At 40.4% G+C, this 22,919-nt stretch overlaps 1 protein-coding gene across 2 annotated transcripts in view; it reads left to right on the top strand.

Moving 5' to 3' along the window:
- LOC140542678 (kazrin-like) overlaps window positions 1-22,919 on the top strand; it is a 264,173-nt gene that overhangs the window by 142,456 nt on the left and 98,798 nt on the right. The window lies entirely within an intron of this gene.

Genomic DNA, 22,919 nt, shown 5'->3' with positions numbered 1-22,919 from the left:
TTATTTAAATAGTAATAATAAATAATGATTCTGTTAAATATTTAACATTTACATCACAAAAACTTGTTTCACAAACTTTAGGAACTTTAAAGAATAAGAACAGCCTAAACATTTTGCAGTTGCCAATTTTGTGTCCGGGGCAAACGAGCCCAGCATTGCACTTACAGAAGGAGTGTGTAATTAGAACACACCCTTGTGTCAAAAATCTGAACACACTGTCCGAGTTCAGTAAGACAGAATGACCCGTAACCCATTGAGTGGGTTCAAAGTAACACAAAACTGGTGTTTCAGCACATCTGTTTTGAGAGTGTATTTGCATCATTTTAGCTTGAATCTCTCCTACTGTATTGAAGTGTGTGTGTGTGGGGAATCTGCGCTGTCAATAGTCTGTATGGCTGCCAGTCAAGTAGCTGTGCTGTGTTTTGTGCATGCTTTGTTATTTTTTTATTTGTTTTAAGTTTTTCCTGGTTTTGCATGAAGTTTTGTTGCACCCTGTGCCTGGAGGCATTTAGCGCTGGTGCTGTTTCTGCGGTAACAGTGTGGGTAAAGTGTGGAATAATCAAGGACAGTGAGAGAGGGAGAGAGGGAGAGAGAGAGAGAGGAAGGGAGGGACAGAAAGAAAGAGAGAGAGGGAGGCTTTTGTTTGGAGTGAAAGAAAGTGAAAGCAGGGAGCCGGTGCTGTTTCTCTTTGCCTTGTCCCGTTTCCTGGGTAGCGGTTAGGATGATTATTGTATGCACCAGAGAGAGTGAGAGAGAGAGAGATAAAGAGAGAGAGGAATAGACAGATAGACAGTGCATCCCTGTTATTTAATTATTCTTTAACATTATCAGACAATGCAAAGGCATCATTATTTATCATGCTCATAAAGCAGCATGTCCTAAACTGAACTGAGGGTGGGGGGGGGGGGGGGGGACGAGAATGCAATAGTACAGTGTTTAATGTTTAATCTATCATTATTTGTGTTTGTTTCCTTTTTAAGAGTTAAACATTCATGTTTTTATGTTTATGTTCTTATCCCTGAGGTAATGATCCTAATTATTATTAATCCTAAATTGAAACCTGCTGTATAGCCGTTTCATTTCCTAGCTTTTATGCCACAGGGTTTTATTTAAGGACTTTTGAAATGGATGTTTATTATAATAATAGTGAAGGGTTGGCATGTATACAAAGTTTAACAGGTTTAAGGGGTTAAAATGAATAATCTTACACTTGGTAACCTCAGCTTTTACGACTGTTGAAGTATGTGTTACACAATTGTAAAATAAGCTAAAATAAAGAAGAGATAAAGAAAGAGAGTGAAAGAGAAATGTCAGCTCAAGTGCTTTGAGAGTTGTCGTGACACTACCTGTACTTGTTGAAGAATGAAGCATGTGGTTGCTCATCGGCAGTAGCTTTGGTGTTCTGTTTGCTTCACTGCAGCACAAATGTACTGAGAGTTCAGAGTTCTTGTATGTGATGAATCTGCAGCTTGAACTGTCTACACTGTTGCTAGTAAATATGTTTGTGTTGGTGTGTGTGTGTGTGTGTGTGTGTGTGTGTTGATGCTTGTGGCTCAGTGCTATTTCCAGGATATTGCATATTTTCTCCATTCTGATGTACCTTTGTGTGTCAAAATGAGTATACCCCTTAAACCCTAGGTAAATTGATCATTTATTAATCCTAAAGTGCATATCCGTTTAGTTAGCAAGATGTTGTGGTATGCCACATGTTTCTATTTTACGGCCCATAAAAGTGAGGTAACTTATTAGAAATAGTAATGTAGACCTAAGCCCTAAGGGTTTAACCATGCAGAAGTGTCACAGAGAATTATCTCTCTTGTCCCTGTCCCTGAGTATAGAGGCATATCGAACTTGAACAACCCTAACAAAGTTCAATGCAAACTGTGTGCAGAACTGGCTTATTATTCAAAACACTCAAACGGGTAAGCTACATAGTTAAGTGTCCATGCTGCAATTATTTGGCAGATTTAGTACACATAACACAGGGAATAAGTCTGTTTACAATTAAAAGTGAAATGATCAAATTATCCAACAAGAGCTTGATTTAAGCAGAAATACACGTGTGCTGCCGAGTCCATTATTCCCACAGGTCCTAGGGGTGTAAAAAATATATAGGTAGGTGTTGATTAAACCCAGACTGCTAGATAGTAGTGTTGTACTCTGTACTCTTCAGGTTCTGCTGTTCTGACTGCATAAACTGTTCTTTTACTCAGTTTGTGCACATGATGGTGTGTTCATCCTTTGACAGTTTTTCTAAAGTTTTATTTAATAACAGTGCAATATTTCATCTTGCTTATATAATCTTAAAATATCACAGTATGTTGCAATATATAAAATTATAACCCCTGTATGGAGATGAGTACTGTATCACCAGGTTCTTGACCGATACAGCTCTAACAGGTCTGTATGGTAGCGTGACGTTACATGTCAACAATGGTTTTAAATGCCCAAAAACATGTTCCCATGTTCCCAAGTAGTGGAGAATAGTTCAGGTTCGTTAACTAGGTAATACTGCTGTGCTTACCAAAGACTTGGCTAGCAGATTCTCTGTTTCCAAACTACTACTTGTTCTTTTGTTCATTTAACTTTAGCATGCTCATCAAAAGATGGTCTCAATTAGATGGTTTACTAGGGTGCTTGTCGAAAGATCTGACAATCTGTTGCATATCCCAAAACTCAAACAGAATTATTTTATATTGGTCATCATTTTCTCAGATGGAAAAGGAAAACAGTTGCAATATTTGTCACATCTTGTAAACTGCTATTTACAATCAGCACAAATGGCATTTCCTGGTTTCCGACAGAACGCAAATGTAGCATTGCATTTTTTTTTCTATCTGCAATGCATCTTTTAATTGGTTGCAAGTTGCATTATTCCTCATTATTCCTCATAATCAAGGAAATATTAGGAAGATACCACAATACATTCAGCCAGCTAACTTGCTGATGTTATCGGCATCGACCAAACCCTCTGTGCCTGATGAGCGTTGTTGAGGAAATAAAGACGCACTGGCAGGTGGAAGTGGTAGGTGGCAGGTGTCATTGGTCAGACTGTGTGTTGAAGTGTGTGTCCACTGCCCCAGGCTGTGTGTGCTCGTCTGCTGTTAGCTGTTAGCTGGATGTCCTGTAGAGAAGCTTCAGGCTCCCCCAATCCGAGTAAAGCAGAGAAGGATAAATTGGTGCAGTAAGTGTGTGTCAGGGTGTGGTGAGGGATGATGTCTCTGGGTCGGACAGTGCTGTGTGCGTGTGTGTGTGTGTGCGTGTGTGAGCTGTGTGTTTGATCAGGTGTCTCTGTGAATGAGAGGATTATGTGTGAAGATTGTGTGAGTGTTTTATTTGTTTATGTCTATGTCATAAACCTGCATGCGTTTCTGTCTCTTCCTTATTCTTTCTTTCCAATTCCTTTCTCTCTTTGTTCCACTCTGCTTTCACTCTTGCTGTCTCTTATTTCTACCTGTCTCTCTCTGTTGAGCAAGCTAGTCATCCTCCCTTTCTCCCTCTCTCTTTCTTTCTGTCTCTCTCTTCATTTGAGAGCATGCTCCCACCCCCTCTCCTGTTCTTTCTGGCACTCCTGTTTGTTCTGGCACTTCACATGTATCTCCTGTCTGATGCTCTCAAGTCATTCTCCTCAGTGTACTATGTTGGCTCCCTCAGGTTCTCACCTGTTGTTAGTCCTGTAAGTCAGACTGAACTTCTGTCCATTCATTCACAGCAGGGTTATAGCTGTTATTATTGCAGTGATTATTTCATATTTATGAAGGGCCTGAACAGAGGCAAGTGTGTGTGAGAGTGAGAAAGAGAGAGAGGAAGAACGGGTGCAGAAATGCCCTCTGATTGTATTATAATGTACACACTCATGCAAACACTGTGATTATATTATACTGTACACTCACTCGAGCGAGAGAGAGACCCACACTGAGAACAGAGAGAGAGAGGAAATGTTCAATCAGAACTGAACTGGAATGTGAACTGGACACACTCCAAACACTACACACACACACACACACACACAAACGATGAAGGACATAAGGGAGGAGGCGAGAGAGAGAGAGAGAGAGAGTAACTGTACTGTTTAATAGAATTAGCTAGAATAAAATAATAAGGTAAAAAGAGAGGAAAAGAGAAAGATAAAGAGAGCGAGAGATATCTCGCCAGATATTGAAAGAAAGAGACATAGGAAGAGACTAGGTATCCCAAACTGATCCAGTGACTCTGTATCGGAGACGATCCAGGCATTTTTTTCATGGATTGGGTATCTGCATTTAAAGCATGATCCGCTTCCGATTCTAGGTTTTGTTAACAGACCTTTAACAGACATTACAAACTTTGAGATCAGATTGGTTCCGGCCAACATTCAGCATTAGGGTACTCTGATTGGATTGGGGGCAAAACATCTTGACAGGAACATCCCTAAAGAAAGAGAAAAAGAGAAATTAGGAAGGACAGAAAATGGGAGAAACAAAGAGAGAGAGCGAGAGACATGATGGAAAGGGCGACAGAGATGGAAAGGTAGAAAGTGATGGGAAGAGACAAAGAGAGAGAAAATGGGAAAGAGTGCGACAAAAAGAGACCTATAGGAAGACTAACAAACTGAGCAGTGTTTAAGAACATTAGAAAGCAGGAAAAAAGAGAGTGAGTATCTTGCCACTCCATTGTTGTGTGATTATACTATCTTTTGTAATTAAACTCATAGTAAACAGCTTTATCAGCAAGAGCTCAGAGTAAACAGCTTTATCAGTTTCCTTTGTGACGTGATGTAATCGGAAGGCGTTCCCTCAGGTTTACAGCACTGTCGTCACTTTAACAAGCTGGTAACATGATTGCTATAAATTCTGACTCGTGTTTATTTCCTGAGCAACAAGCCCGTGCTTTGTGTAAGAGGCCTTAGTGAGCACTCCCATAAATAACACACACTGCGTGTCTTTCCCCGCAGATTTTTTAGCTTTGTTAGCCCTCAGTAAGCTGAAATAGATGACCAATAAAGCTGGATCTTCTGCATGACCTAACATTCCTGAGGCTTCATAGCACGATAAACTGCTTTCGCAATTGCACTGTGTGATTACAGCATAAGGTCTGAGTGTAGAGCTGGATGTAGGGTCCTAAAAAGCACACTCATTTAAAAGTGCAATGATGACATGAGTAGAAGTAACACTCTTGTAGCACAAACCAGTTCGAGTGAAAAGGGAGGCTCTAGGTCCCAAAACTCCAGCAGTGCTGAGTTTCCTATGGAATTGCAGTGGATCTGTCGGCATAGGTATTAAAGTTTGTTAGACTCTTTTCTTCTTGTTTTATGTTCTAAAATAAAAACACTGGAGCTCCAAAGGGCGAAGTCTAAAGAATAACAAGGCAGTCTTGGAGCTGGCAGTCATGGAATTGCTGGCTAGTACACAATCGGAATGTCTATGCATCAAACATAGCTTGCCCACTGTTTTGACCTTGTTCGAATTCAAGAGGGCACTCTGGGCAAACTGGCCTTAAGGTTGGCTTTACATGATGAAACCTTCATGCAACTAGTCGCAGGTTGCGAGTTGTATGAAATCTTTTGGAGGGCTGAGTATTTGTTCAGTTTGTATTTGTTTCTGTATTTGATAGGTGGAACTTACATCACCTCACTTCAGAGTGCAACAAGCTGCACTGCTTTCCATGTGGCCACTGAAGCACTTTATACTAGCGATTAATTCTAAGGTGTAAGTATTATTGTTTTTTAAGGGTAGATTTGAGAGGGTACTCGTGGTTATATTAATTATTATTCAAGGCCTGTCAATTGTTTTAGCCAGTCATAATTATTTTCATGCATTTTCATTTTACTGTTAAAGCAGTTTATTGAGAATCAAGCTCTACTCTGTGTAGCATTGGAGGATCAGCAGATAAATTGAGTAACCTAGTAAACATCTTTGAATGCCAAAGCAGGCTAACAGAGCAGAATGGGCAACTGTTTAAAATCCCAAAATAGTTAAGTTAACATATTGCCAGCAAATGCAGTGTTATATCAGTTGTAACAATGTAGTTTAATTTGATCATGTAGTATAAGAAACAATAAGAAACAGAAAGTTTCTTATTATAATGTTTAACTATGTTACTATGTAGCTGTAGCTGTAGCTGTGTAACATTGGGGACAGCCATTTTAGCCTGTGGAATCTGATCCGCAATGCAGGTGTAGTAAATAAAAATAAAAAAGTATGATTCTTTAGTTTGGCTTTTGATGCTGTTCTAGTCTTTGCTGCTACAATTAGAATGATAGAAAAGAACATACTCTGAGCGCTCTGTAGCGCCCATATGCCTTCTTGGCATGCATACCCAGAATATGCAACCTGTCATTTACAGGTTGAATGACATGTGTAGACATTCTGTATTTACAAAAACTATTTTGGGTGGCTGATGTTTGTTAGCAACATTAAATGCAATGTAAATGTAGGGGAAGTCTAATGGTTAGAGAAGTGAGCTTGAGACCGGAAGGGTGGCGGTTCGAAACCTACCAGTAGGTACATATTTGGGGTGTGATAGGATAATTTGGAGGACACATTTCACTGTACATTGTACTGCGATAATAATACTTGCACCACCTTTACCTTTAAAGCAAATGTGTTAAGTCAGATTTTTCACCTATTCCTGTAAATGGAAAAAAAGTTCCCAAAATTCACAAAAAAACATTGTGGCATCATGGCCAAAGCACTGGCAGGAAGGTCTGTGAAATATAGACCCTGCTTCTCAGCTCTGTCTAGTACGCTGAGCTTATACGTGTTGTTTCCCTTCAACGCTATCGCTGCAGAGGTGAAGGTTTCTCTGAGCTGTTGGCAGCTGACCAGTCCATCAATTGGATTATCATGCTCGAAGTTGGACATAGTGGCAGTTGTCATTGACTACATTACTGTCAGCACTGAGGTGTCTGTTGTTAGGGTAAAAGGCATCTGGCCGTTACATATTCACTCATCACCTAAAATGGAAAGATTTGTGTCCCATAAGATCAATACCTTGAAAGCCTTATGCATTATTCACAGCCTAGCCTGCTCAGGGCTTTGGCTTCACACACTTTTGAACTCTGCACATGAAGAAGAGACACTGTTTTGTGTTCAAATGTAACCTGAGCTCAACCTGCTGCTGAGATCACTGGTAGTAAAGTAACTGATATATATATATATATATATATAAGTAGTGTTTCTGATATATATTTTTAGATTTTAGATTAGAGTATATGCTTTTAATCCAATGTTGACCAACTTAAAAGTAGCTGAACAAGCAATTGTATTACACGGCTGCAGAAACAGAGTAAACATGTTCTTCAGGGAGTTGAGTCGTGCTGTTCCAAGATGAGTGTTAGAAACTGCTCCTTGAAGGAGGTGATATCGAGGCTGGAAACACTTATTGCCATAGCAGTGCATATCACCAAACCTCTCTAGTCCTTAAATATGGGTATCCACCCTCAGTATCTGCTGGTCTCCTGCCTTTTAACACATTTGAATGGTTTACAAACGAGGCAGAGTATAGTCAGGAATGTGCAAGGTAAAGTAGGAGGCAGTAAGGGCTTTTCCCACCTAAAAATCTAGACCATGGTCTGAACCAGGGGTCATGTTTTTATGTTGTATACACTGGATCCAGTTTATGCAGGAGTTTTCTGATTAGTACGTCACCACTGTCACATATGGATTAATATTACCGCAGCATAGTAGTGGAGAAAACTCATCGTCAGTTGAGGCGCAGTTAAAAATTTAACAGACCTAGATATTTAACCATCTTCCAGATGAAAAAGCAAATGTCGGAATAGCAAAAGTCTGGTTTATAGGCATTAAATAGTTATCGTTTGTTTTTCAAAAAGTTTTTTGTTTGTTCATAAGAGTCCTTATGAGTTTACTCACTCTTTAAAGGGTTAATCAGTGAGGGAGAGGGCGGTACAGCTCAGCAAATGAGTGCAGTGTGAATGCAGAGGTGTGTGTGTGTGTGTGTGCGTACATGTCTTCTGGAGCCTCCGGCAGAGCTGAGCTGCAGGCTGAGCCGTGCTGGTAATGCTGCAGAGGAGAATCTAACCATGAATCTGTCACAGAAGAAACGGCTACACTGCTGGAGACGGAAAGGAGGAGAGGAAAAATCTATAGGTGTGTGAGAGTGAGAACGAAGGAGCTCCTTAGTAACTGAGACTGTGACTTCTTAAAACAAGAGGTTTGTTCTTATTTCAGTGATGTTTAGCAAAATTAGAACTTAAATGGCACTATTAAAAAGGGTACCTGAAGGTCTAAGTGCAGTGGTTCTATATAAAACCAACAACTCAAAGAAGCCGTTGCACTAATTTTAGTGGTTCTTTGCCTGGTTAAAGGGTTCTTCAGATTGGTGGAAAACCTAGGTGGTTCTACTGTATACAGGACCTTTTAAATCCCTTTTCAGTACTGTATGGGTTGAGTTGCATTGCATTGACAGAGAAAGAGAGGTGCTGAGCTTGATAGCTTGATGGTCTGCAGCAGCGCAGTGTGTGTGGCTTCAGCGCTGTGGAGTATGTGTGTGCGTGTGTTGCAGTGACCAGCTCTAGTGAGCAGTGGACTGGGCCGCTGCCACTCACGGACTGGCAGTGTTGCCGTAGAAACGGGTGGCACTGGAGCCTGCAGGGCCAACAGACTGGGCATCCTGACTGGCATCTTAATGCCAACTTCATCTGCTTTTACTGACTCTAAAGAATTTTTCTCAAAATAAACGTAGAATTCTCTTCATTTTCAGCTCTGAGTTTCTTAGAATAGTACAGTTGCAGAATTTAGCCCATCTGTTGATGCACGATTTGTTTTAGCCGTCCTCTAGCCCATTCATCAATGGTCAGTTTCTGGGAACTGTAATTCATCTTCTCCTGCTAGTGCCACACTGAATGCATTGTTTGCTAACTCTGTGTCTCTTTTTGACCTAAAAGCACAAGATTTGCCCAGTGCTGGCCTGGGGTAAAGCCACTGGAGGGTGAGAGTGTGGATTTTTATGCAAACGTTGGTGGGCCACAGCAGCCTCTGACCTCAGAAACTCAAAGATGATGAGCAGCAGAGTTTTAAAGCAATAGCTTGGCAAAAAAAGTTATTTTGTGCATTTTTCCAATTATTCCAAATATAGGGGATCAGATAAGACACGTAAGGAGTCTGAAGCTGGATTCTGTAGTTTTGCACTGGAGCTATGAGGCTAACGTGGCTGTCATGTAAGGGATTTGCTAATGTGGTTTCTAAAGCTGAATGAAATACTGTTTTGTATAAAAGTGAACGAAAGCCAACCCAACAGTTTTAGATGGAAGCAAATCTGTTGGCTACTGTTAGTTACAATTACAGGTAAATAAAGAATTAGCTATCATCTTCCACTGAAACTGTCCATTTACTCTGGCAATGAAAGGTAAAAGGTCAGTTACAAGTCAGAAATTCAGAGGTCAGAATTCTTTCAACAGCTAATGTCTTGTAATTACAACTTGAAGGGATTGGGTTAGGAAACACATGCTTTAGTTTGGGTTGGGTAACACATATTTACAATAATTAAAGCAGCATTTGAGCCAGAAGGACTGCTGCTTTCTGCTGCCTTAATGTGCTGTTGGAATCACGCCTGCTCCTGTAGCTCTTTAAGGAGCCCTTTTTTTGTGGGTGTTGTAATTTTGTATTTTTCCGAATTCGGATGACTCTGAAAAAACTCAGGCAGTGATTACTAGCTTCACATCTGTTCTTTCTTTGAAATCCGTGGATGAAGCTTTGAATTCGGCACTTTACTCTCCAGCGGGTTTGATCTTGTTGAAGTGAAATAGAGGCATGTGCTCTTGTAAGCCCTGCTGGTCCACATGAGACGCATTAGAGAGCAGACGTCGTTTTTTCCCTTCTCTTTTCTCAAGATTCTTGTCTTCCTGGTAGTGCCCCAAGTGCTGATATGTTTGTATGAACTGTTGCTTGGGTCAGGCAATAGCTGGGTTCAGACAGAGTTTAATTGTACTACAGCTGAGTTCAAATAGAATTGAATTGATTTACATTTGGGTTCGTACAAAATTGAATCTTTTCTCTTTTCTGACTGCTGCCGATGCTGTGCCACTGGGCATCCAGCGCTCTCAGCGCTGATGGCAGGCAGTATGACCCAGGATTTGGACCATCGGATTTAGTCATAGATCTAGTCTGGACCGCTTGGAGTCCCACAAAGCCAGCTTTTTAGCCACTTTTCCTGAGCATTATACCACCAGAACCATACAAAAACATTACATGCTAATAAAACTTGTGTCAGCGATGCATTGCTCAGCTTCTCATGTAATGTGCTGGCTTTTACTTACATAAGAGTCCACCTGATAGTTTTGCAAGAAATGTACCAGGTCTGGTGTAGGTAAATTAGCCATGTTCGTCTTACCGAGAGTTTTTGTTGCATTCACACTTAAGTTCTCCATATTTAATCACTGCTAATTTCTCATCTTAAACTTCCTGTGTGGGATTGATGGTGTAGTGGTTACCTCCACTTTCCCTTCATCAAACTAGAGTTCAATTTTTGTGTTGATACAGCAGACCATGCTACACCAAAAAGAGTCTTTGAGCAAGGCTCTTAACGCTTTGTTCTCCTACCTGTGTGACATGGTTTATATGTAATTCCCCCCACACATACACACACATTGCTTTCCAGACTCCAGTCTGTCCTCCCTGAGCCACACCCTGTCTGTGGCCAGTGCAGTGTGAGGGAAAACCATGGCCATACAATAGCCCAGGGCTGGGCCCCACCACAGATGGGGGGGGCTAATAACCCCCCCCCACACACACACACAGACACAGCCGCACACTGGCTCTTCTTCTGAGGCTCCTTTACCAGCTGTGTAGATGTTTGGGGGAAAATGTTTCCACGCTAGGAAACACTCCTCAGAAGAAAAACAATTGATATTTTTTCAGATTGATAAATCTTCCAACTTTTAATATAACCTCAGTGGTTTTAAGGCATAGTTTTGGTTTTTGACATCAGAGAGAGGGCAACATAATCCTTGTAGATTGGTAGCTAGCTTTAGCTATACTAGCTAAGTTTCCATTGTGGCAGCAAAAGTTTTATTTTTTATTTTGATTGTTTTTTTTGTCACAACAGCTAATGCTAATGTCAGTGTCACTTCATTTAGCTGTTTAGCTGTGGAGACCAAGCTGTACGGTTATATAGAATTCATAGAATTGTTATGTGGGGTTTCCATTTAACAATCATCCAACACTCAATGTTCCAACCCACATCCACATGGGATTCAACACAAACGTATTACATAGTATCACAGGACAGGTAAAAATGAAAGAGATTAACTAAAGGGACTAACTAACTTAACTAAAGGGATTTCACTTTGGAACAATCATTGTTCCACATATGAAGAGTTCTAGGAGCTGCATAGTTTTGCACATTATGTGGACGATAATTCCAAATAAAGTATGTCCAATAAATATTGAGGAAATAATTATGTATTTATATGTTATTTGTATTCTGTAAACTCTACACATGGTTTTATCAAATTCAAATGATAAAGAAATAATTAATAATGGTAAATAAATATCTCTTTCTGCTTACAAACAAATGTGATGTCAGTTGAAATTGTACAGTTACAGAATTGAGCTACTGGTGAGAAAAGATCAATATAAAATCTCAACCTGATTTTGTTTTTGCTGGTGATAAGTGTGACTTCTAAGGGTTAGTTGGATTGAAATCAATACAACTGTGGCCTTATTGAACCTCAACTCTGCAGCATGCCTTTGTGCGTATGCATGTGTGTGTGTGTAGCAGTGTGTTTAGCTGGCAGTTAGCATTGTTCAGGCAGGGCCGTTAGCTCTTGCTGCGTGGACGTGTGTAATTAATGTATTGTTTAGGGCGCTGCTGCCTCCCTAGCGGCTGTGCTGATGAGGCCACATGGTTGTGAGAGAGAGGCAAAAGTAATCAATGTACCGTTAGCCGTTTAACTGTACCATGGAGGTTGGAGGACAAGTTTCAGATCAAATATTTTTAGAAAGGGTGGAAAATCAATGATTTGCAAAGCTTGTGTGGGTTATCCTGTTACAGTGGTAAAAAAAAAAAAAAAAGAAAAACACAAATTCAACAAAATTCAGGCTATAATGGCTTTTGCCCATTTTTGTAACAGTATATCATACAGTGCCAGAAATTATGGAAGACCTGCATTTTGTGTAAATTTGTGGAAATTTCTCCCCCCCATGTTCTCCTCTCATCAGCATTCCTCCTCTCAGGTTAAAAGTTTGTAAGTGTCTCAGAGACAAGACAGTCACTCTTGATCAGACGTTTCAGCCTATCACTCTTTGATGGTAGCTTCAAAGTGATAGACATGGACACAGGTCAGCCAAATGCTGGACAGCACTCATCTCGCATCATTCATTCTGTCCAATTACATCTCATCAAGCCGAACACCAGCGTGAGCCCCATGCATGTGTGTGAACTTAGACCAAACCCACTCTCCTCTACCTTCATGTCCAGATCTGAGGCAGGAAAGAACAGATTTACTTTCTCTTAACAGATGTTTGGACTCTTTCTTTTTTATTTTAAATGCTTGAAATTTAATTTCAATTTCAAATTTAATTCGGGAGCTATTGAATTGCTCCCAAACGACTCCTTAAACCCTTTAAAATCTGCATGTAAGCCCACAATTGATTACTGTTATAATTGACGTTGCTAAAGTAGAACCCTTGGCACTCCCCAAAATTTGGCAATCTAAAATGCAATACAATAGTTTTAGTTTTAGGGTTAATAACTGAACCATTAACCTATGTTGTTGACTAAGTGAACAGTCAATTCATAAGTAACGCAGTACATTAATTGTGATGTTCTGTGAATACATGAAAAAACTGGAGAGAAACTTTTCAATTAAGGAATAATTGAAAGATATCAAAAAAATGGGACTTCTAACAACCATACACGACCGGCTAGACAACCATGGCTGCCTCATCAGATATACAATACTTAGATTTTTTATCTTTAAGAAAAAGGTCAAATTAGTCCTAGAAAGAATGTGGAGCTGATCGGGAAGCTTTTACTGAGAAAAAGGAGAACATTTACAAAGAAGCTGCTGGTGTTCCCAGAAAAAATAACCAATTATCCCAGAGTCCAGACATCAATTTCATTACATCTGCTTGTGATTTTTTGGATAGTAAGAAAAAGAAAATGCTGCGACTAAACTTAAAAGACCTGAGGTGTGCCAAAATGCTCCCTCATATTTCTTTCTGCTGGAAATGAAGGAAGGGTGATCTATGTTTATTCACACTACTGTAAAACACTACTGTTCAGCTGTCTGAATGTAATTAAAAAACTCTGCTTAACAAGTAGTTGTTAATTAGCCGGTATGGGGTAAGCATATGTGAATCTTCTTTAAGTCTGACAAAAAACTTCCCAGGTGGCTCCTCATGAAGCTGCTTGAGAGAATGCCAAGACTGTGTAAAGCTGCTTCAAGGCAAAGGGGGGCTTCTTTGTAGATTATTTTTTCTTAATTGAATATTAGAATAGATTTGCTTAACACATTTTCATCACTGTGTAATTCCACATGAGTGATTTCAGGTTAATGATGTCTTCAGTATTAATATGAAATGTAGAAAACAGCAAAAATAAAATAGAAGGTGTCTAAACTTTTGACCGGCTCCATTTGTAACATAAATCGTCATTTTTTCTCTTTCAATGGCTGACATATGGGCTTAATAAACACCAGCCTGCAGTTGAAGGATGCATAATGTCTCATTTCCTGCCCTGTAAGCATCGCTCCTCAGAGAATGAGAAAATATGCGGCATGTCAGTCCTTATTGTGTTATGATGAGGGACCCAGACCGAATCAGTGAGCTGAGGAGAGATGGAGGAAGGGAGAGCGAGAGAATCAGATAGATGTAGCCCCATCTTCACACTTCAGCAGACTCTGTATCTCTTTAGATAGTGAATCACAGCTCCCAGAAGATTCCCGAGGCCTGGAGTTGACCGCATGAGAGCAGAGAATGGAAGGGGGTGGGGGGGTTGGGACGTGAATCAAATATGCAAAAGGAATCTCTGCTCTTCTGTCTTAGGATCACTGTAAAGTAGTTTAGTTTAGTAACTACTAGGAATTGCTCAGTAACTTCTATGAATTGTTCAGTTACTTCTGTGAAATATTAAAATATCAGTAGTTTGGTACCTACTATGACTTATTTAGCAACTGCTATGAAATGTTTACTAAATAGTACACGTGACCGACTGCAGAATACAAATTCTTGCATATTTCTGCTTGAAACAAACTTCCTCCTTCCTTTTTAATTACAGCTTAACCATTGTTTATTGCCCAGGACATAGCTCCACCCCTATTAAGAAGGTGTGGCCACCTATGCACTCCTCCTCCGAGAGTGCAGTTAGCGATCTGATGATAAATCTCCCATAGCGTCTTTTCAAATCAAAGAAAATGTATTTGTATAGCGCGTTTTTGTATAACCGGTGTTGTCACAAAGCAGCTTTACAGAATAAGTAATTAGTAAGAAGACAAGAAATCAACAACATAAGAGCCCCAGTGAGCAGCCAAAGGTGACAGTGGCAAGGAAAAACTCCCTCAGAGCTGGAGGAAGAAACCTTGGGAGGAACCAAGACTCACAAAGGGGACCCATTTTCTTCTGGACCCATCCTCCTCTGGTCTGAACTATGTGTAAATGATTAATTATTAATAGTCACTAAACTGCTCAGGTGTGCTAATTTAAAAGTCCTTTTAGATTTTAACATGGTCATTAGACAGGTATCTCTTCCATTAGGAAGTCTAGTTCTTAAGACAGTCAAACCTTGCCTGAGCCTGAACTTCAAAAGCCTATAACTTTATTGAGGGAGTGGGTGTATGGGTGAGTGAGTGCTTGTTTAAAAAAAAAAAACATGTACCAGCTCATCCCATTAACATGCCTCATTGCTTTAGCAACGAGAAAGAGAGAGAGCGAGCGTGAGAGAGAGAGAGACCGTAAGCTTCCCTGTGCAGCATAAATCTTTTCGCAGACAAGCTCAGACTGAATACGGAGGGATTGGTATTTTGTAAACCATTTAATTTGCAGGACGCACACTGTGACACTCCAGCGAACGTGTTATTTGGCTAATCGCTAGTCGCACCTCATTCCTTTATTTTGTGTCATCCTGCTGCATGAGATTTATGCCATGAAGGAGCATGATGTAGAAGAATGTCTTCCAATACTGGCCATTGCCAAGTTCTAAAGCCCAGATCTCTTTCAAACAGCAGCACAAATCGATTTGGTATAAAATGCTTTAGCGAGGTTCTTTAAGGGCACTCATGATGATCAAAGTGGAAAAAACTTCTCTTTCTCAGCAGTAGACAGAGAACCTCATCACCCATTGGGGAAGTTTGCAGTGAAGAGAGCTTGCTGTCAACTCTCCATTATTATTTAATTAATGGACTAATTGCACCACTTTTTTGGTTCCTTTCATTGTTGCCAGGATCATTTCAGTAGCGACCATATCACTGTATACACTTCCTGTACTGTATCCAGTCTTCAGAATGACTGTGAGCATTATATGAGTGTTATAGAGCTTATTGCTCTGTATGCTTCTCAAGGCTTCTGCAGGCTGTGATAAAATCACATGAGTGTAAAAGAGCATTAGAGAGCACCTTTAAAACAAACTGGCGACATGTGTTATCGCCCCCTGCATTTCCTATAGCCACTAGTGGCCATTCCACCAGAAAATAGGAAAGACTCATTTAATTATAATTACAGTGGGGAGAACAAGTATTTGATACACTGCTGATTTTTCAGGTTTTCCCACTTGCAAAGCATGTAGGAGACTGTAATTTTTATCATAGGTACTCTTCAACTGTGAGTGATGGAATCTAAAACAAAAATCCAGAAAAATACATTGTATGATTTTTAAATAATTAATTTCCATTTTATTGTGGGAAATAAGTATTTGATACACCAGAAAAAGAAACTTAATATTTGGTACAGAAACCTTTGTTTGCAATTACAGAGATGAGACGTTTCCTGTAGTTCTTGACAAGGTTTGCACACACTGCAGCAGGGATTTTGGCCCACTCCTCCATACAGATCTCCTCCAGAGCCTTCAGGTTTCGTGGCTGTCGCTGGGCCACACGGACTTTAAGCTCCCTCCAAAGATTTTCTATTGGATTCAGGTCTGGAGACTGGCTAGGCCACTCCAGGACCTTAAGATGTTTCCTACGGAGCCACTCTTTAGTTGCCCTGGCTGTGTTTTGGGTCGTTATCATGCTGGAAGACCCAGCCACGACCCATCTTCAGTGCTCTTACTGAGGGAAGGAGGTTGTTGGCCAAAATCTCACGATACATGGCCCCATCCATCCTTCCCACAATACGGTGCAGTCGTCCTGTCCCCTTTGCAGAAAAGCATCCCCAAAGAATGATGTTTCCACCGCCATGCTTCACGGTTGGGATGGTGTTCTTGGGGTTGTACTCATCATTCTTCTTCCTCTAAACATGACGAGTGGAGTTTAAACCAAAAAGTTCTATTTTTGTCTCATCAGACCACATGACCTTCTCCCATTCCTCCTCTGGATCATTCAGATGGTCATTTGCAAACTTCAGACGGGCTTTGACATGCGTTGGCTTGAGGAAGGGCACCTTGCGTGCACTGCAGGATTTTAATCCTTGACGGCGTAGAGTGTTACTGATTGTTTTCTTTGAGACTGTGGTCCCAGCTCTATTCAGGTCATTGACCAGGTCCTGCCGTGTAATTCTGGGCTCATTCCTCACCTTCCTCAAGATCATTGATGCTCCACGAGGTGAGATCTTGCATGGCGCCCCAGACCGAGGGAGATTATCCGTTATTTTGCATTTCTTCCATTTTCTAATAATTGCACCAACAGTTGTTGCCTTCTCACCAAGCTGCTTGCCTATTGTCCTGTAGCCCATCCCAGCCTTGTGCAGGTCTACAATTTTATCCCTGATGTCCTTACAAAGCTCTCTGGTCTTGGGCATTGTGGAGATGCTGGAGTCTGACTGATTGAGTGTGTGGACAGGTGTCTTTTATACAGGTAACGAGTTCAAACAGGTGCAGTTAATACAGGTAATGAGTGGAGAACAGGAGGGCTTCTTAAAGAAGAAGTAACATGTCTGTGAGAGCCAAAATTCTTACTGGTTGATAGATGATCAAATACTTATTTCCCACAATAAAATGGAAATTAATTATTTAAAAATCATACAATGTATTTTTCTGGATTTTTGTTTTAGATTCCATCACTCACAGTTGAAGAGTACCTATGATAAAAATTACAGTCTTCTACATGCTTTGCAAGTGGGAAAACCTGAAAAATCAGCAGTGTATCAAATACTTGTTCTCCCCACTGTATGCTCAAACACAGCTGTTTCATCTGTTAATTGCCAAGCTAAGTAGGTCTGTTAGAGCAGGAAACAGTCTGTGCTGTACTTCGGCCCCTGTTGCCCACCTCTGGTACAGGCCATTGGAAACCTAGTAGGGATTCAAGACTCCACCCTTTGGCCTCTGACTTGTTCACAGCTTGTCATGCCAAGCTCAAGATTTAGCCCAACGTTCAGCACAATTGTGGAAGCCTGTTCAAACATTCCTTAATAATTTAGTCTGCCATAATCTCTTGTCAAAGTCAAGCTGGCCCTCCAGATAGCTCTTTTTCCCCAAGAGCCCACCACTTAATTTTCCCATCCTTCAAACATCAACTTTTTTTTAGGCATGGAGTGAGGATAGAGCCCCCACAGAAAACCCCTTGGTGGAATCTTCCATCTTTTTAGTTGGCAAGCAAACAATGAAATTCATTCAGCATGGCCATCACATTTTGTGGATTTGTGGTTTTGCTGGGATTTGTATTGAACGTTTTCCCATGAGTCCCATAATTAACCACAACTTTAGTCTCAGCTGACGACTCGGCTGTGGAATTTTTGCCTCGAAACCAAGCAGGCTACGGCTGCTTCTGCACAGCTCTAATCAAAAAGGGGGTTTTGGCATTTCGCTTGATCCAACACGAGTGTGGTGTGATATGGAGCTTTTTCAGCAGAATGAATTGTATGGGTTGGGCTTTGCTGATCTTCTGTAACCACTTCCATACAGAGCAGTGACTTGCAAAAATATGAAAGGCATGCTAACACATGCTAGCTACATTTGTCCCACTTTATTTTTAGATAATCTTTATAGAAACTCAAACACAAGCATTGAATTAACATTGAATATACATATTTGAAAGTATATCTTTCTCATTCAAAAGCTTGCTCAGTGCAAACTTTCACTATTACATTCACACAGAAATGGGGAGCAAGACAAAACGCCAACAGAAACACTGTCAGATTACATGCGTAAGAAGGAGAAGAAAAGTGTTGAGGAAAGAGGGACGTTCTGCACCATTGGCTTCCATTAGAGTGACCATTCCACCATAGATAGATTAGGCTGCCATAGATTAGGCTGAATAACAGTGGAGTATTCCTTTAATGCATTCAGTGAAGCATTTTCTGGCCAAAAGTCGTAAAAAGCGTGGGATGAATGACCTGGGACCACCTGCAGAGAGAGCGAGTACGATGGAGTGAGTTTATGAAGAGAGGGAGGTGAAGTGGAGAAGATAAATTTTCCCATAGTTCATGTGCTGTATGCATCAGTGGAAACTTTAAAGGGTAAAGTCTGCCCTGGGGCTTAGCAGGGCCTTTACAAAACCACATCTGAGAAAAAGATTGTGGTTAAGCAGCACATTTGAGGTGGCTCTGTGTGCTTCTGGGCAGCACACAGGTACAAAATCACCAGCAGGCAAATGGGTGGTTGTACATGACTTGCTCTGCATAGTTATTTAAAAAGATTGTTTAAATTAGGTCTTGACCTCATGTATAAGTTTGTATGTTTTTTTTTCTTCCTCAGAAAGTTAGAAAAACACTGCATGTGCAGTGTCCAAAATAGACCTAAATGCAGTGGCACCAAACTAAGCATATTTTGCTTTAAATGAAAACCTGTGCATCAACTGGGATGTCAGCATTTTCAAAAGCTGTGTTTAGCTCCTCTACATGAAAACATGTAAATGGAGTTTTCAAAAATCTCTGGAGAACATTTTTCAAAATATTATGCTTTCAGCAACAACAAATACCGTGCTTGTGTGGATAGGAGCTTAAAATGCTGAGAATTTGTTTTTAAAGAAAAATATATGCTAAAATGTATGTTTATATATGGCTGTGAAACATACTACTTACTACATGGCCAAATGTATATAGACATTTCTTTTAATAAATCAACAATACACTGCAATGCTATGGACTAACACTGTAGTAGAATGTGTTGTATCTCACGATGACAAGTCACTATGTCAAATATCTGCCTTGCTAGAGCTGCCCTAGTTGAGCATAAGTAATGTTATTGTCAGCGAAAGCCGCATACGATCACAGCATGGGACCAGCCAGTGCTGAAGCAGCGCAGTACCTGACTCATTATTGTGACGTTATTGAATTGCCAAAAAAATCACTGCAGTGTCTTTATTAAAAACGTCAATTACAGAACCTTCCCTGTCAAAACTAACTCGGCTCCAAGCTCCCAGCACTGTTACTACCACTACATAGTGTTACTATGGTAACCTGCAGGACACTCATGTTCTTTTCTCACTGACAGGCTAAAGGGTCGCCTCCTCGGACCTCACACCTTCAGAGTTTGTGTGAAAGGGCATATTGGCACATAGTTACCGCTGCAAGGCTCTCTCTCGCGCACACACACACACACAGAAATGAAAACAAATGCACACACCAAATTCAGTCAGACAGCTCCAGGGTTACTGTGGGACCTGAGCCAGGCACACACCCGGGCAGTGCTGGCATTTATAATTTGCCATTATCACTCACTGGACCTTCAAAGCTCTCTGCTTTTAGCATACATCTGCTAATTCTGATACTGATTCTAGCATTGTTTCTGTTATTTATAAAAAAAATTTGAATGATTCTTACCATGAATTCTGTTTCTGACACAGATACTGATTTTAATTTTCACAGTGACAGATTCTGATTCTAATACACATTCTGATTCTGATGCTTATTCTAATTCTGATACTGATTCTAGCATTGGTTCTGGTACTGATTCTGATTCTTTAAATGATACTGATTCTGATGCGGATTTTGATTCTTATACAGATAGTTATTTTAATTCTCAAAATGACACCAAATCTAATTATAATACAGATTCTGGTTCTGATACTGATGCTAATTCTGATTCTAAACCTAATTCTAATACTGTTTCTGATACTGATTCTAACATTCTTTTTGTTACGGATTCAGATTCTTAGAACATTACTGATTCTGACATGGATTCTGATTCTGATACAGATACTAATTTTGATTCTTAGAACCATACTTCTGAATCTGATTTAGATATTGTTACAGATACTGATGGGTACTGATTCTGAAACTTATGCTGATTCTGATTCAGGTTCTTAGAATGATACTGATTTTGATACAGATTCTGATTCAGAGACAGGTACTAGTTTTGATTCTCAGAAGGACGCCGATTCTGGTTCTGATACAGATTCTAATACTGATGCTTATTCTGATAATTGACACACATTCTGATTGATACAGATAGAAATTTTGTTACTGATTTTGGTACCAATTCTAATACGGATTCTGATACTGATACAGATTCTGATTCTGAGTCTGTTACTGTTACTGACTTTATTCTCCTTCTGCTTTGGAGATTTAAAGTCTTTTCCAGCCATGGCAGGATCCCTGCTGTAAGCTTTGCCATTTTGTCTGACCTTTTCCTGATCAGTCCAGCTCCGATTTCCCACAGCTTCAGCCTAATTAGTCCTCTCAGCGCAGGCCAGTGTGTATGGTGGCCTCCATATTGGCATTATAAATAAACAGAAAAGCCAATAGCCATCTGGTGAGTGAACAGACAGTTATTTGTGGTGATTTGGTGTTTTTCCGAAACACTGACAACAAATATTTTCTGGCCTTCACACTCTTTTTATTCTTGATTGTTTATGTGAACACACACACACACTGTAGTAAAATGTAATTTACACTGGCTGATGCAACAGCTTACATTTAATGTCTTAGTTTTGTATTTACAAGATTTGGCAAACATGCTCCCAAGGTAGGCAAATGTACCTCCACCCCGATGGAGAATTGAACCCCAGTGTGCCATGTGGGCAGTTGCGGTGCTATACACAATACCAATCACACATCTAATTTTCATAAGCAATTCATAATTGCTTAAATGTCATTAGATGCAGACAGTTATGTAAGGTACTACTTAGTTACATTCTGTACCATCTGATTCGAGTGAAATTGGGCAGCCGGCGCAGGAAACACCAGTGCTGTGAATAGGAAGCTTTATAGCTGTGATGTAGAATTGCCCCAGCAGCCGGCTGGGAGACCTCTGAGCCGCTGTGTACAGTTGCTATTGTGGCCAGTCTGGGAGGCCTCATTGCTGCGATGTTGGAATAATCAGACGGGATCTAGACGGACCAGTAGCATTTAGGATCTCTTCTGCTTGCTGCTCAGCATACACTACACTTACACACACACACACACACACACACACACACACACACACACACTTTCTCTTAGACCCTTATGTATTCTGTCCTTTCCCAATATGGCAGTGTTTGGTCTACATGTGTATAAAGGGGCCAACAGTCTATGACTACAGGCTGGGGACGAGTTAGCTTTACCCAAGGCCAGACTTTTGTATGAAAGTACATTGAAATAATAATAGATTATTTATAAATGTAGCTCTTTACACACATTGATCAGCAAAGCATCGGGATACAATAGTATAGCTGCAATTAAGGAACAGTTCTCAGCCATGAATGAGAAAAGACTAGGCATATGCTTGCCTGAACAAATTGGATTTTAATCTGGATTCAAAACACCATTCAGGAAATCCTTGCCCATTCCTGAATCATTCTTCCAAACCCAACGTTAAAATATTTACACAGTGTGAGTAAAGCCACATGCACGTTCAGACAAGCATCCTATCCGCTACAGAGAAGTTCATCAGCACTGTCCTCTACAGAAGTATGCATGTAAAGTCATAAAATATTCTAAATGGCTCTTATTTGCTTGTTTTGTTGTTTGTTATAAAATTCTATGCCTTAGAGCAGTCAGTTGACAGATACAATCAAACAGGGCTTGAAGGTAACAGAGAACTCTCCGCCTTGAACTGAACAGAATGAAATGAATGTCCAGGATTTTTGAATGTACGGGATTCATTTGTGATTGATCAGCAGATGTGCCATAAAACCTAGTTTCAGTCTTTTGCTTGTTTTTGGGGCGTTTGGCCTTTACTTTTTTCCCCACTTTTCCTCCAGTGTGTAATGGATTTCATCAAACAGCAGTCTCAGCCCTATCGTAGCACAGATGGTATTTGTTCGGTTTGATGGGAAAATATTCTTGGCTTTGGTCCATCTTCCTTTTTGGCGGGATGGAAGGAAGGAGGTGTGGCTCGGAGAGAGAAAGAGAGTAAGTCTGGGGGGAGGAGGGATAAAGTGAGGGAAATGTGCTTCATGGTGGGGGAGTAATTATGTGTTGCAGTGGATGGAGTTATAAATATTTGTTGGAGGTAAGTGAGTGCGCAGTTTGTGAATATTTAGTTTGTGATTTTTCCCTCCATTTTTTATGACTTACTGCTGCAAAGCAGTTGTTCATTATTTGGAAGGGGTGTTTTTTGCAGACACTCATGCTCCATCTCTTCTGAAATAAGAATAGTCATGAATTTTGCAGCAGCTACTGGAATGTTATAGAGGATTTTTGTTTGTGTCTTGTAAGCAGATTTCTCTTCTGTTGGGTTAGTATGCTGTGTGTCTGTGTGTGTATGTGTGCCTGACTCGAGACGGATGTGCTGGTCCTTGTTTAAATGACGAATATGGGAAGTATGTCAGAATTTTCCCAGACACACACAGACACAGTGTCAGGACATATGTCCATATACCTACATGTAAAAACAATATATGTGCCATGTATATGCTGTGTAGGTAACAATGCAATCATTAGACACAGAAACGTTATATTCGC

The sequence above is a fragment of the Salminus brasiliensis genome, chromosome 21, assembly GCF_030463535.1.
Source record: "Salminus brasiliensis chromosome 21, fSalBra1.hap2, whole genome shotgun sequence".
NCBI classification, from domain to species: Eukaryota; Metazoa; Chordata; class Actinopteri; order Characiformes; family Bryconidae; genus Salminus; species Salminus brasiliensis.
The sequence above is the reverse complement of the archived record's forward strand: the minus strand, read 5'-3'. Positions and strand labels throughout refer to the sequence as shown.